This window comes from Balaenoptera ricei, chromosome 1 (assembly GCF_028023285.1).
Source record: "Balaenoptera ricei isolate mBalRic1 chromosome 1, mBalRic1.hap2, whole genome shotgun sequence".
NCBI lineage: Eukaryota > Metazoa > Chordata > Mammalia > Artiodactyla > Balaenopteridae > Balaenoptera > Balaenoptera ricei.
In genome coordinates, this window is record NC_082639.1 from 17277361 (window position 1) to 17293205 (window position 15845).

General features: G+C 52.1%; 1 long non-coding RNA gene across 4 annotated transcripts; it reads right to left on the reverse strand.

Moving 5' to 3' along the window:
• Positions 1-3573: 3573 nt before the first annotated feature.
• On the reverse strand, positions 3574-15443 carry LOC132360648 (uncharacterized). Of its 4 annotated transcripts, none has more exons than XR_009501149.1 (3): positions 15131-15443; positions 4676-4858; positions 3574-4465 (listed from the first exon to the last, which is right to left on the reverse strand). It is a non-coding gene; the product is annotated as an uncharacterized LOC132360648 (long non-coding RNA). The 4 variants fall into 4 exon arrangements; XR_009501144.1 differs by lacking the exon at positions 15131-15443 and adding an exon at positions 11241-11530 and having other exon boundaries at positions 4676-5019; XR_009501145.1 differs by lacking the exon at positions 15131-15443 and having other exon boundaries at positions 3574-4109; positions 4676-5026.
• Positions 15444-15845: the final 402 nt, after the last annotated feature.

Consider the following 15845-nt stretch of genomic DNA (forward strand, 5'->3'; position numbering starts at 1 on the left):
CGCAGGCTGTGGGTCCCCTGAGGGTGTGGAACCTATAGCCTCTAGTCTGCAGCAGGTCCTCAGTGCATGTTTGTTAAATGAATAAAAGAAGGGGGAAAGGAAGGAAGAAACAGTGGCCCAACTGGGGCGAGCCAGACACAGACTTTCCTTTTCTCTCCAAGGACTGCCCAGAGCCCTGAAAGACCCCAGGTCCTGGAGTCAGAGAAACCAGGATTCAAATGCTAGCCTCACCCCTTTTCCTGCGAAACTATTGGGGGGAACTACTTGACTGCTGTTGTGTCTTCAGTAAAGCGGGGACAATGATAATATCTACTTCATGGGCTGCTTGTGATGATCAAATGAGATAATCAATGTGACATCACCAAATTATGTGATATGGGCCACATAGAGAATACTCAATAGATAATAAACTTGGCTTTTATTGAGTGCACTTAGGTGGCAGGCACTATGCTGAGGGCTTTTCATGGGTTAACTCTAAATTTAAGCATTACAACAACCCTGTGAACTCAGTATCTTTATTCTCAACCCATCTAACGTATAAGGATACAGAAGCTCAGAGAGGTTCAACAACTTGCCTGAAGTTACACAGCTAGTGAGTGGAGCAGCAGGGACTTGAACCAGAGTCCATGTTTGTAGTCGCTGTTCTGTTAGCCACCTCTCTCCCTCTACTTCTAACCAGAATGAGGCTTGGGGCTTTGTTCACTGGGCAAGGGGGAGCCATCACAGCTCTGGGGGAGGGGCATGAGGCTCTGACTTTTCCCCGCCTTCTGCCTGAGGCTGGAGACACACGAGGAAACTGAGGGGCGAGGAAGGGCATTTGTGCAAGAGAACTCCTCCACGCTCTCCCAGTTGGGCTTGCTATAGCCTTGAAGGAAATTGGGGCATGCGCCCCCAGATCCAGGTGGGTCCTGTGCTTGGACAAGAGCTGGGAGTGTTTATAGAGTTCCTGGGGGAACCTCGGGGTCCATAGCCTGCCCCCCAAGAGGTACTCTTGCTGGCAGTGACCTGCCTGGGCAGGGAGGAGACCAAAGAGGTGCCTTGGGCTGGTCGTCTGGGCGGGTCTCACGGCAGCTGTAATTGCTGGGCACCAGAGCCCAGGCTGGGTCCTTTTATGGAGACATTTATAGCCAGCCCGTCTTGGGGACAATTCAAGTGGTTTTCTCTCTTTTGTGGCCCTTTAATAAACGAGAAGAAGAGACATCAAATTAAAGCTGATTCTGGAGAAACTTGGCTTTGTTGCGAGGCTCTGGGGAGGTCAGGGGAAGGTTATTCTGCTCTCTGACCCTGAGGCCTGGATTTCTTACCACATGCTTTTAAAATGTACAGACTCAGATGTCAGGGCTAGTCGGGCCTTTGAGGTCACCCAAACCAACTCTCAGCCTTGTGCAGCAATTCCTGCTGGCACATTTGCAGCCTTCCAGGGATGGGGAGCTCACTACCTTAAAAGCAACCGTGCTGTCAACAGGCAGCTCTGCATAGCCTCTCTGCTTGGGGGCTGTTGAAACAGACAGATGCGGGGTAAAGTCCCAGCTCTGTGCTCACCGGCAACAGCATCAGTCCCTGATCAAGGGCTCTCATCCCTGTGAGTTTCCTCCTCTGTCAAATTTCCGTCATTCATTCAACACGTATTTTATCTTAGCCTGTGCTTCCCCAGAAGCAGACTCAAGACAAGGATTTGAATGCAAGTATTTGAAAAGTGCTCCCAGGAAGAACCACAGGGAAGGAGTCGGGGAGACTGAGACAGGGAAAGTGCTGTGGACTGAACTGTGTTCCCCCCAAAACAATGTTCAAGTCCTAACTCCTGGTATCTGGGAATGTGACCATATTTGGAAATAGAGTCTTTGCAGCCATAATGAAGTGAAGATGAGGTGATATTAGATTAGGGTGGACGCTAATTCAATGATTGGTGCCCTTGTAGGTTGTGGGCACATGGACACACACTGAAGGAAGACAGCTATGCGAAGACAGACACCCACACAGGGAAAATGCCCTGTGCTGATGGAAGCAGAGATCAGAGTTACGCTGTCACACGTCAAGGAACGCCAAGGATTGGCAGCAACCACCAGAAGCTAGGAGAGGGGCACGGAACCGGTTCTCCCTCTGAGTCTGCAAGAAGGAACCAACCCTGCCGACATCTTAATATTGGACTTCTGGCCTCCTGAACTGTGAAACAGTACATTTCTGTTGCTTTCAGCTACCCAGTTTGTGGTATTTTGCTATGGTGGCCCTAGAAACTAATACAGACAGGCAGGGGAGGAAACAGTAAACGAAGAGCAGCGTACTGTTCAGAAGATTGCTGCTGTCGTGGGAAACTGGGGCTGGGTCCCTCTGCAGAGCTCAGGGAGACAGGGGCTAAAATGCCCCAGAGTGACCCCAGCCAAGGGGAGGGAGCTGGGGTACTTGTCCACCAGCTTCCATCTGTCCTTGCCTGAAGGATGCTCCCGGGGACACTGACACCCCGCTCCTGGCTTGACCAGCGTGTGGACAGGGAGGAAGACTCAGGCAGCCAGAGAAGCCCCCGGATGAGAAGTGCAGGTGGTGGAAGTTGGAAGTGTTGGGGTCAGGATGCACAGGAAGAGGATGCTGAGGGGATGTGCGTGAGGCACCAACACTGCCTGCCAGATCCTTATTGAGTGCCTACTGTGTGCGCAGAGCACCATTCCAAGTACACGGAAAGGAGCTCCCTAGCCAACAGGCCAGGCCCAGCCCTCCAGGATGGACACAGACAATAGTGTATCCTATTAACTCCTAGTAAACCAGGTGGCAGCCTTACACCCGATAAAGCCAGAAGGGGTGCACAGTGATGGGGGTTGGCCAGAGCAGGTCTCTCTGAGGAAACCTGAATGTTGAGAAAATCCAGAGTTCAGACTTGTGGTGGAACAGCATTCTAGGCAGACAGAACAGACAGTGTGGAGGCTCTGAGGAGATGGAGGTCTGCTGTGAGGATTAAAGGAGCCAAAGGACTGAGCTCAGGCCTGGAGCAGAGGAGGCTGCCAGTAGCTGAGCCTCACTTCCCCCATTTCATGTTTTTCTTCCTAGTTCTGTCCTCCAGTCACCCAGAGCGGAAATTCCACTCCTGTTCCAGGGGAAACCCCTAGAGAGGCTCCAGGCACAAGGGTCAGGTGGAAGGACCCAGGTTTCCCCAGCCCCGCCCCTCACAAGCTCTTTAACCGTGGATGAGACCTTTAGTTCTGAGCCTCATTCGCCAATAACAGTGTCCACCCCATAGGGTTGGTGTGAAGTTTAAAGGCTGCTTTTCCCAGGCAGAGAAAGGAGGACCACTGATACTCATGAGACTCCACCACTCAGCTGTTCCGGGCCAGACTGTGGTCAGCAAACATTCTCTGTCGTGAAGGAGAGTCATCGGTTGTCCGATTAATTGGAAGAGAATTTTTATATATCTTTATACATCTTTAATTAATCAGTTTAAAAAAAAACAAAACAACCCTGGGATTCCACAAAAGCCCTGGAAGAAAGAATGAACCAGGAGTGAGGGATGGGTGGATGCTGGGCTGAGCCTTCTCTGTACATTTGCCCTTTTAAGTCTCACAACAAGAATGAAGGGGGGCAGCAGACTTTTAAAATTTCACTTTATTTGTTACACAGTTAATACATGCTTATTGGTTTAAACTTTTTCAAAAATTTAGGAGTGTATAGAGTTTGAGATAAAAATCGTCCACCTCTCCCCCTTCAAATGTCTCTCTGCTACCTGTTTGGGTGTTTCCTTCCAAACTTTTCTGTGCATGCAAACATATAAATGTAGGTTTTTTGTTTTTAACAAACATGGGAACATATTTGCCTTTTTTTTTTCTTTTTAATTAACTTATTTATTTTTGGCTGTGTTGGGTCTTCGTTGCTGCACGTGGGCTTTCTCTAGTTGCGGCGAGCGGGGTCTACTCTTCATTGCAGTGCACGGGCTTCTCATTGTGGTGGCTTCTCTTGTTGCGGAGCACAGGCTCTAGGTGCATGGGCTTCAGTGGTTGTGGCACGCGGGCTCAGTTGTTGTGGCTCGCGGGCTCTAGAGCGCAGTCTCAGTAGTTGTGGCGCACGGGCTTAGTTGCTCCGCGGCATATGGGATCTTCCCGGACCAGGGCTCGAACCCGTGTCCCCTGCATTGGCAGGCGGATTCTTAACCACTGTGCCACCAGGGAGGCCCCATATTTGCCTTTTTAACTTAATGTGCTGTGGACATCTTCCCCTATCAATAATCCCAAGGTAGGAATTATCAGCCCATTTTATTGGCGAAAGAACTAGGCTTGGACAGGCGAAGTATTTTGCTCAAGGTCTCAAACTGGTGCGTGGCAGCGCGGGGACTGGGACCCAGATCCGTCTGAATCTGGAGCACTAGGCCCCGCCGCTGTGCTGAAATATTGTCACCAGCAATTCTTAGCATCTCAGCAGGACCTGGTAAGAGGAACTTCCTTCTGGAGGCAGAGGGCTGCGAGGGCAACCGAGAGGAGCAGACCTTTACAGGGGCAGGAGGTGAGGGGAGAGAGCGATTGTGGGGCTTGTTCAGGGAGGAAGGGACCAGCCAAGGGAGGCACAAGCCGCCTTCAGGTCTGGACAGATGGGTGCAGAGGTGCCAGGAGGGCGGGGCTGGGTGCCAGGGCCCCCTGCCTAATGGGCCCAGCTGCCTGCCCTCTGTCTCTGCCAGGGCCCCACCAGGCACACTCACCTTCTTGATGACACCCTTGCTTCCCTGTCTGAGTCCACCGGAAGCTCTGAGCCCGGCTGCTCTGGCTGGCGCACAGCTTCTCTCCCATCCCATCCATGACTCAGCAGTCAGCATCTGCCTGCCTGCCATCCTGTGTCAGCTCAGAGCATCAGGTCTGCCCCCTCCGTGAGGGATGCTGGGATCCTGTGAAGCACCGCAGAAAGGAGTTGTTCAACTTTTGCTTGAATGACTCCAGAGACGGGTGGCTCTTTACCTCCTAAGGAAGCTGGTTCCATCTTGGATCGCTATCAGGGTTGGTTGGATAGTGGAACGAGCTTGGGTCTTGGAGGCAGACCCAGGTGCTTCTGGGGATGATAGAAGAGACGATGACGATAAAATCTGTTCCAGCTGTATGCGGGGAGGGAGGGCTGAGGGAGCCTCAGTTTCCCCTTCTGGCTTCCTCTGGCTCAGTGTTTATCTAATTGCAGGTCACAAACCACGAGTGACTCATGACATTAATTTAGTGGGTTGTGACCAGCATCTTACAAAAGGAACAGAACGGAATAGGATGGAAAATATCGGCATGCATCTCAAGCAGTCAAGGATAAGACTTGTTTTTTGAAGTTTTTCTGTCAGCATGTGGGCAGCATGCTGGTTAGGTGGGCACAGAGGGACCGGTGCATGCCTGGTGGGGGCAGGGCCCTCCCACAGCGCCGAGGGTGGCCTGGAGGGGCTCCCAGGCTCAGGCGCCTCTTCCTGCCCAACCCGCACCAAGCAGGGCCCCAGGGGCGGTGGGAACGGGAGATCCTCTCCTCTCTCCCCAGTGCATCCACTGGGCTCTGAGCAGCCCCATAAATCGTCTGCCCGGAGTCAGGGGCATAGAACTCCCTGATTTATGCCCTGCCGGCCCGCCCCCTCTGCCTCCCTCCCAGGCTTTATGGGGCCAAGGCCTGGCAAGCTGCTGGCTCCAGACAGGCCCTGCAGTTGCCGTGGTGACCGGTTCAGGCTGCGCCATCATCCGTGCTCTGGCCCTGCCCTCCCTCACACTCTCCTCGGGGCTGGCTTTTTAACAGCACCAGTGGGCCTTCTCTTCCACTAGCCTGGCCCTTCCCAAAGCATGCCCGCACGTCCTCTGGGCCCCCTGCATCAGTGTCACAGTGAAGCGCAGATGTAGAACATGCTAAGACGAGGCAGCATGGGCTGCTGGGTGACTGCCTGGCCTTAGAATCCCATCGAGCAGGGTTCGAATCCAGCTCTTCCACTTCCAGGCCGGCAATCACAGTGCCTACCTCGTGCTCTTGTCGAGAATCAGCAAGAGTCTACAGGGAAAGTGCTGGGCCCTTTCACTGGCACTTAAATCTTTTTAACTCTCCATTGCCTCATCTGTAAAGTGGGTATAATAACATCTCCATGCACTGCTCTCTCCCAGGGCCTGCAAGAGTGTCTGCATGTCCACGCTCCATAAATCTGAGTGAATAAATGAATCTCATAGGTTGTACAGGTCCTTACTCAAGAGCATAAGTGTGGTGGATTAAAGATGGCCATAAATCCTCCGACCCTCCTCCCACTGAGATGTGGGGCTCAGTTGTTCTCCCCCGGAATCTGGACTGGCCTCAGTGCTTGCTCGTAGCCAACAGAATGGGGCAGGAGTGACGCTGCCAGTCTTCGCAGTTGGGTCAGAAGGAGCCTTGCTGCTTCGCTTTCGTCTCATTGAACCCCCATCGCCCTGTAAGGAATTTGACCACCCTGAGTGGAGCTGAGCTGGAGAGACCACGCAGGGAGGCCCTCAGGCTCCACGAAGACAGAGGGGGGCACCCAGCCAGCGCCCAGCCCTTCCTGCCCCAGGGGTTGCCAGCATCCCAGCCGAGACGGAGCTAAGCTGTCCCCACTGAGCCCTACCCAAACTGCAGAGTCATAAACGAAAGAAATAGCTGCCATTGTTTTAAGCCACCAAGTTTTGGATTAATTGGTTCTGCAGCATGGATTTTGGAGAACAAGGTGTAAAGCCTTGGCCTCACGCATAATAATAAGCACGTAACAAGTGCTCAGTAAAGGAAGCAGTAATGGTAGCAGTAGTGGTTGTATCGATTCTGGCTGCTGTTGCCAGGGAGCAAAAGAGCCTGATTATTCAGAAGTGAGGCTTTGGAGGCAGACTGCCTAGGTCTGGATCCCGACTGCTAACGCTGCAAACGTGGACCATTACTCTCCTTCTCCAGGCCTCCGTTTCTTCATCTGTATAAAAGCAAGAATGACAGTTGACTACTCTATAGGCCCATTGTGAGACATTAACGAGATGGTACATATAAAGTGGGCACGGTGCCTGGCACAGAGTGAGTGCTGGTACGGGATGCCACCTCCATCAGCATCAACATTGGCATCATGATCTTCAATCTGATATTTAAAGTGCACTCTCTCATCTTATAAGACCTTAAAAGGGTCAGAGCTAGAGGGAACAAATCTATTGAGTGCAACCCTCCATCATGCAGATGGGATTGGGTTGCTGGTGGAAGCTTTGAGTTATGATATTTTTATCTTTAAAAAGAACTCTGGGTGGCCCAGCTAAAAGTCAAATAAATAATAACTATGACAATGGAGGAGAAGGAGGAGGAGGAGGGGAGGTGGGATTTGCCTAGTGGAGCTCACCTACATCATTGCTTCTAGAAACAGCCCAAGGGATTTGTTCTTCACCAGCTGCTAAACTCAGTGAGCTTCTGGGGTTGGGGGCTGGGGAAGTTTGTCACAGATTTTTTGGGACTGGTCATCCCTGCCTATGTGTTGGCCACCATCAGGATCTTCCAAATCAGCTGGCTCATCTTCTTATTGTATGTGTGAGGATCCAGAGAGGGACAGTGACTTGGCCAAGGTCACACAGCACATCAGGGGCAATGCTGGGATCAGAACCCAGGGCTCCTGCCTTCCAGCCTGTAGCTTTCTAGGCTGCTTCCAGCCGCAGTAGCAACACATTTTGGAGGGGGCTTTACTTACAAAGCCTCCAGGGATAGGTTTTGCCCTCTCCCTGCCTGCCTACCATGGACTTCCTTGCATTAAAATTCTCATCGTGGGAGTCTTAGCTATTATTCATTTCTTTCCAAATGGAATGCTCGCATCTGACAAGGGGCCTCTGGGGAAGATGCCGTATGTTATCTGTAAGCTCATCTCCGGCCGCAGCTTGAGCAGAACAGGGATGGTTTTCTCATTCCCTTTCAGCAGATGGGGAAAGAAAGGCCCAGAACAGGGAAATGAGCCTCTCTTTGCTCGTCTCAAACACCACCATGGAGTCTCCTTACTAAACAAGTAGCAGACACCCATCTACATGGCACAGTTAGAAGGGCTCTAAGAATGCTGGAAGCTTCCTTGCTCAAAAATGGTCTCACTCATTTTGTACCAAGCCTGAAAGCTCACCTTTGGAGTTTACTGCTTTTGAGTCAGGAAGGCGTTAATGCAGGTGCCCCTGGTGGCCCTGCTGCTGAGCCGACAATAATGAGGTAGGATGGAAAAATACAGGATTTGAAGTCACTGAATCTGGCTTTGCCACTCATTGCCTGTGTGATGTCGAGCAAGCCATTTTAACCCTTCTGAGCCTCAGTTTCTTCATCTATAAAATGAGGTCACCATTGAACCTCCCCCCCCCACCCCATGAAAGTGAAACGTACCGTTCTAGTTGCCTTTTGCCACCCTGAAACTTAATGGCTTGAAACGCAACAGTAATCTTTTGTTTTGCTTGTGAATTTGCAATTAGCTGGTCTCTGCTCCACACGGTGTCAGCTAGGGCTGGTTGACTGGGTCTGGGGGATCCCTTTCCAAGATGGAGCACTTACATGACTGGTAGTCCGTTTCTCCCTGTGTGAACCTCTCCCTGGAGCAGCTTGGATTTCCTCATACCATGGTGGCTGGGTTCCAAGAGACAGGGAAGTTGGTTTGGGCCCGGTAAGTGTTACAGTAACACTTCTATTATGTTCTTTTGACTAAGGAATCCCAGAGCTCAGAGAAGGGGCATAGGGAATAGCATTTACCACAGTTGCAATGAAATAGGTATTTGTTATTATTTGTTGACATCTGTTTCCCTTCTCCTCCCCCACCACAGTATCTTGCTCATGGCTGTAAACCCAGAGCCTAGAACAGTGCCTGGAAGGTAGATCTTCATTTAATATTAGTAAATATATTGATGAATGAATGAACTAATGCCTCTCCCCTGACACTCCAACCCTGGATCCTGGTTGCTCGGGCTGGGGCCAGGGGCCAGGGGTTATGGAAGGGACCCTGGCTCTAGCATCAGAGGCCTGGGTTTGGGCCCTGACTCTGGCCCCAGGGTGCTAGGTGACCTTGGGCAAGTCACAGACTTCTCTGTGGGTGTCAGCAAAAATCCAATAAAACCAGACCCTGGCTTTTCAACTTGTGTCATCAAAACCCCTGCATGTGACTTGCTTTAATTAAGATAAGAGCACAGTGAAATGTTTGGACTTGTTGTTCATTCTTTGATGTTCGGCCTTTTCTGTTGTTGTTTTTGATGTCCAGGGGCTTGAAGGACTAGACTTGGGTTCTTGGCCCTTGCTGGCGGGCTGCCTGCTGTCTGTTGTTTGCCTTGTTAAAAGCACTTATGATCTAATAAAGCGAGATGGATGTGGCCTCCCTGGGGATGAAACACTTTCTATTCTCCATATTTACTGTGCTTCTCAGCTGCATTCATGGCTGATGTTTTTTGAGTATAAACTAAATACTAAGCCCCGGGCTAAGTTTCACTTAATCCTCAAAACAACTCAGTGAGCGAGGTGCTGCTATAGTCCCCATTCTAGACAGGAAGAAACAGAGGCTCTGAGAGGCTTGGGAACTTGCCTAAGGTCACTGGGGAGTAGGCTGGGAAGTAGAGGTGCCAAGATGTGGACCCAGCATGGCCGCCCATGGGCTGCTGGTGGCCCTGGTTTGATGGGAAGCAGACAGGGAATCTAGTCCTGTATAGCAGTGGTCCCCAAGCTTTTTGGCACCAGGGACTGGTTTCGTGGAAGACAATTATTCCACTGATGGGGCGGGGGGTGGGGGAGGGCGGGGATGATTCAGGGGGTAATGCAAGCAATGGGGAGCGATAGGGAGCAGCAGATGAAGCTTTGCTCGCTTGCTCACTGCTTACCTCCTGCCAAGCGGCCCAGTTCCTAACAGGCCGCGGACCGATACCGGTCCACAGCCCAGGGGTTGGGGACCCCTGCTGTATAGGATAGGGAGCAGGTGAACCTTGGCCTCTAAGTTTGCTCAGTGCCCTTGTTAGGCATTGGAGAGAGACAACAGGCCTATGACGTATTGTTTCTATGACCCCCATTTTACAGGTGGGAAAACTGAGGCTCAGAGAGGTTGCACAAAGGAGTTTGGCTCCAGGGAAGGATGGGGCCTTTGGGACCGCCTGCCCCTCTGCCTGTCTCATTGTCCAAGGTTAGGTCAGGCCAAGACCTGAGTCTTTTGCTGGTCACGTGTGTGAGACAATGGCTAAGCTGACTTTGGTATCTTACTGACCAGCAAAGACAGTGGAAGGGATGTGGCTGTGCCTCGCTGCGTGGTTCTGAGTGGAGTGGTCCTCAGGAAGATGAGATGATGTGGGAAAGCATCCCACATCCCTGGTTCCCAAAGTGGAACCAGGAGGCACTGATGGGGAGCTGGGGCAGCCACGGAAATTGGTTCTCTTCCCTGGTGCTTGGCTGGAGCTGTGGGTGCCCCCAGAAGTGCAAATAGCCCAGCAATGTCTCCCACTTTTAGTCCATTGCAGTGCCAGAAATTCCACTGTTAACAGCTTCTCCTAGGAAAAGCACATGATCCAGGGGGGTGGGGTGGGGTGGGGTGTGAATGTCCTCGAGAGGGGACTTTCAGGGCAGCTGAAGAACTTTGCTCTCCTTATCTGGGAAATGGAACAAATACCAGCCCCACCGGGTGTGAAAGCTCCTGGCACAGTGCCCGGCACCCCAGAGGGCAAGAAAGACTTGTTCATTCTGAACTGAGGGGTCAGCCCAGTAGACCCCAAGCACCTGAGCTTGATGTAGAGCAAAGGACCCAGGCCTCATGGGCCTGCAGGTACCCACGAGATCACCCTGACATCAATACCCAGGTGAAGAAGGTTCTTAGACCCCATCTCCCTACCAGGCCTCCTCCCCACCCCCAGCTGGAAGGCCGCTTACTTCCTGCACCTCCCAAGGAGTGCCCTGCCCGTCCTGTCCTGTAACAAGTCTGCTCAGAGTCTTAATGTCTTGATAGGGGCCTTACTACTGCCCCAGCTACCGGTGCTCCACGAAAGAGCCTCACCGGGTGTGCCCACCCCCTACCCTGAGCTTCCAGGTGCCAGAGCTGCTGTGAGGCTTGCAGTGAGGTGGCCACGGGGTGGCCTTAGGCCAACTCTAGTTCAGGATTTGTCACCGTGTTATGCGGCAGCCATCCCTGGGCCCTGGTCTTTCGTGGTCTCCATGACAACGGCTTGGGTATCTTCTTCTCTCGCCCTTTTCTCCATCAAGGCTTAAAACCAGTGCTCAGGCAGAAGACACACCTTTTACCCCAGTGCCCCTTCCTTGACCCCAAGCACCCAATTCCTCCCCGCTCCATGAGTCCCTACCTGGAGAGGACCTTCCAGGGCCACCATCGGCCAGACACAGGATCCAAGCGTGGGTCAAGCAGCACAGCCTGCTACAGACAAAGGGAGTCTGGCCAGCCCTCCCACTGAGTGCAGGGGACAGCACTGCCAGAGGGTCAGGCCCTCCTGCTATGTGCCCTAGGCAAGTCCCTGCCCTCCCTGGTCCACTCTGGGGAGGATAATGCCCAAGGCCCCATCCAGCTCGAACATTCTGGGGCCCGGGGCCTTCTCCATGCCTACAGCAGCCAGTGGCGCCAGGGCCACCTGACCCTGGTCCCTCTTTTCCATTCAGACCAGGCTGCCAGCACAGCCTGGAGGCCCTTATCACGCACAGCTATCTTCATTGTTTGCATAGCACTCATTTCCCCTCGGCTAAGAAAACATGTTTGCAAAATCAGATTTCTCTGGAAAGCCGGCAGGTTAAAAGGAAAGGAAACGGTTTGAATTCTGTGAAGCAGGGATCTGAAGGCAGGGATTGACCTCTGACATTGCCCCCACTTCTCTGGGTCCCCTTGATTAGAGCAAGCAGGGCCCGATCCCAAATTTTAGCCCCTAAGGAACCCCCTACACCTCCCCCAAATCTACTCCAGGCACACAGGCCGCTGAGGCTTAGAGAGGCTTAGAGCTTTTCTTAGGGTCACACAGAGTGGAGACTCCCCCGCTCCAGAACCTTCAGTGGCTCACTATTGCTGGCAGGGGAAGCCCACATACAACCTGGTGTTCAAGGTCTTCCTTTTCCTGTGTGTGGCTTTTTAGTTCTAGATACCCAAAATCCTCAGTGTCCCATATGGGCTCATCTCTGTGACAAGTACACCCCCCCCAACCCCATCTGTATCTGATACCCCATCTGATAGCTCTATCCAACTCCCTCTTACTCCTCAAGGCTCCACTTGGATCCTGCTTCCTCCAGGAAGCCTTCCCTGACTAGCCCTGCCACTCTCTGAGGGACCCTAGCCACACCACAAGCATTGCGGGGTCACTTCTCTTTTGCACTCGCCCTCTCCCGACCACCGCCACCACCAGGATTAAATCCTGTTTGAGCCCAGCTGCTTTCTGGGTCAGAGCCTGGTCCTTATGCCCAAGAGCTGGCCTGGACTGCTCAGGGCCACTGTGGGCCACCAAGGAGAGAACTAAAGGTTTTCCAAGGGAAAAAAAAAATGACACCAACAGTGGCGATTGGCTGCCTAAGGGCCTCACCCTGGGGCTTTTGTTAAAAAATGACTTTTCCTGGTATTAAAAATGGACAAATCATGGGTACAGTCACAAACATGCCACCGTGCAGTCATTAACAAGATGAGACGGAACTACCTGTGCCCACATGGAAAGCTGTCCACAATGAAAATGCAAGTTGCAGGAAGAAATGCACATATGACCCCATTTGTTTTTAATTGGAAAAATAAACACCTCTGATGGCTCCCATGTGCTCAGCACTGGTTTAATAAGCACTTCGTGTGCATTAATTCACTTAGTTCTCATAATGATCCTGCACAGTAGGTAGCACAATTGCCCCATTTTACAGATGAGCAAACTGAGGTTAAGAGGTGGGATTCAAGTGCATGCTGCAGGCAAGGTCAACCCCTTCCCTGTGCAGCCTGCTCTGTGGTCTCTATGTGGTTCTGTGTTTATGTATATATATAACCAAAGGCACAGAAAAACTTGGAAGGATGCTCCTCTGGGCCTCGAGTAGAGTGGGGTTTGGAGGGAGAGAAATGGGAGGACTTTTATTTCCTCTTCTTATATTTTGTATTGTTTGGTTCTCACAAATAATATAATTTAAAAGTGAATTTTAAAAATAGAAAAAGCAGCACATACTCATTGTAGAAAACTCAGAAAAGAGAAGAGAAAGACCCCAGAAATCAGAATCAGGCTGGCCTCTTGGAGCTGGCAGGGAAGCATAGCCAGGGTCATGGGACTCTGAAAGGATCACCACAGAAATGGGTAACTGGGATTATTCCAGGGCCAGTGACATCAGCATGGGGAGCAGATTTCAGCTCAATGTGAGAGACACTGTATGACCAATCAGAGCTGTTCCACCATGAAACATGGCAGCCTTGTTCCGTAGTGAGCTGCCTGTCAGCGGAGGCATGCAAATTGGTGCCAGATGCTGGATCAGCACTGTGTTGTTTGCTAAATATGTCACGTGAGTTAGTCTGATTTTCAACCCCTGCCACCTACCTTTAACCCAAGCTGGAGAGTAACAGAGTGTACCTGCAAGGGTGGAGTGCAGCACTGATTGGTTAAAAAATAACAAACAACTATAAAACAAAGATGAAGAGTCTTGCACAGATACAGCAGTTTGCAGCTCACAGAATCCCTTGGCCTGGTGTCATGTGATTTCAGGGCCTCCCAACATTATAGGCAGAAACCCTTTACAGAGGAGGAAAACAGAGGCTCAGAGGGGTACGGACTTGCCCAAGGTCACCCAAGGTCACCCAGCTGGTCCAGAGGCCCCGACTCTGGCCTGGTGTGCCATCCCACACCCGGGTGCTTCTCACAGCAATAGTTCATCTCCCTTACAGCGTCCAGCCACCGCTGGGTGCTCAGGTCCTGGGTTCTAGTCTAGCTCTGGTCCCACATGCTGTGTGATGCTGAGCAAGACCCTATTCTTCTGGTGCTGGGTTCCATGCATCCGGTTCCGCTCCAGTTCCAATCTGCCTGTCACTCACCCAGTTCCTCAGTTTTCTTAGTTTTTCCCCTGACGGTAGGCCCCAAGGAGTCCTTGGTGGGATGGGGGAGGGGAGAGCCCATGGGGTGTCGGACACCCCGATGCTTGGATCCTTCTCTTATTCTGTGCAGATTTAGAAGGGTGTGTTCCTGAACTTTCACTCACTGTCCACAGCCCAGCACATGGTCTAAAAACAACAGATCCGATGAAAGAGATCTCACCGGCAGATGAAAGCAGGAGGGAGACCGGCCTCCCACAGCCCTGGCCTGGCCCCAGGCCCACTGCATACTCTGGTCAAGGCCAAGTCAGGGCTGAACAGTCTGGAGAGGCCTGGAGAAGGCGCCCGCCCACCCAGGGGTCTGGGGCTTCGAGGGGCCCTGGGTGCTAAGCCTTGAATGAGGTACTGGGGGAGGCAAAAGGGAACAAAGACCCAAGCCCTGTCCAGGGGCAAGTGGGACTCACATGCCAGGAAGAGGGACTTGGTGGCGCCTAATCAGACAACAGCCAGGCATCAGTCAGGACGCGGACGCACGACACCCAGGTGCCATGCCCACCCCCGCCCCCAGCGCTGTCCGGCCACTCTCTGCTCACTCACTCTGCTCCAGCCACTCTGGCTTCCTTTCTGTTCCTTGAAACTCAACAAGCTCATCCCCCCACCTCAGGGCCTTTGCACATGCTGCTCCCTCTGTGTGGAACACTCTTCTCCCCACCGTTCCCAAGACCTCTCATCTTTCAGGTCTCTGATTAAATGTCACCTCCTCTGGGAGGCCTCCAACTGGTAACCCAATCTGTTCTCCAGAACAGTCCAGTCCTCTGTCTTCCTAATGGTACTTGGCCCAATTTATGATCATTTGTTTTAATGATTTAGTTGTAAGCTCCATGAGGATGTGCCCTTTACACTGTTCCTCTGGGTAAGGGGGGCCAGCTCTGCCACCAACACGCTGCCTTGGGATCAGGCATCAGCTCCCTTGAAAATAACAGCAAACAAGGTTTAGCTCTTGTCACGTGTAAAGGCGCTTTCTGTATATGACCTTATTTAGTGCTCATAGCAATTGAACCAGGCTGGTACGAGTATCATCCCCATTTCACAGATGAGGAGACTGAGGCTGAGCGAGATTAATGCTATTCCTTGGCTATAGCCCCCAACACTGTCTGCTGTGTACACAAGGCCTCCTCCACTGCCCGATCTCCCAGGGGCCTTGCTCACCTTTGGGACCCTTGGGTGCTCCATGTGTGAGCAATGCGGTGCAGGAAATCAAGCTGGTCATCAGGCATAACGTCCGTTGGCTGCTGAGCAGATTTTCCTCTGGATGGGAGAAGAGGGATTCCAAGGGTTAGGGAAGCTGGAGCTGGCTGTGGGGTTGCTGTGAGCAATGGTGGGGGAAGGGATGCTATGAGAGGAGAGGGGGGAGGTCCGGGTTCTCCCTGCACAGGTCCCACTTCTCAGGGACCCCAAGGACCCTTCCCAGCCTTCAGAGTGGGACCTCTGTTGTTTCCAAGGGGAGGGAACTGGACCCTCCCTGGGGGTGCAGGTGGGAGGAGGGTGGTGGACAGTTAACCTTGCTCTGGGAGGATGCCACTGGACACTAGGAGCGGAATCTTCCACACCCTTTGTGCTCCCTTGGTCCAGACAATTCTCTGAGAAAATGATCCGGGGCAAGGACAGCGACTTCCGGACAAGCTGCTCACCCAGACTTACTACCGGAACCCGGTGCCCCGTACCCATGTGTTGGGGGTTGTTTGTGCTATTCTCTCTACATTCGTATATGTTGAGTTTTTTAATAATAAAAAGTAAAAAAGATAGAAAGGAAGGAAGGAGGGAGGGAAGGGGGGAAGGAGGGAAAGAAGCTGTATGCATAATACAATCCATTTTTTAATTAAACAAGTTCTATATGCATGTATATATACATGAAGAAAGTCTG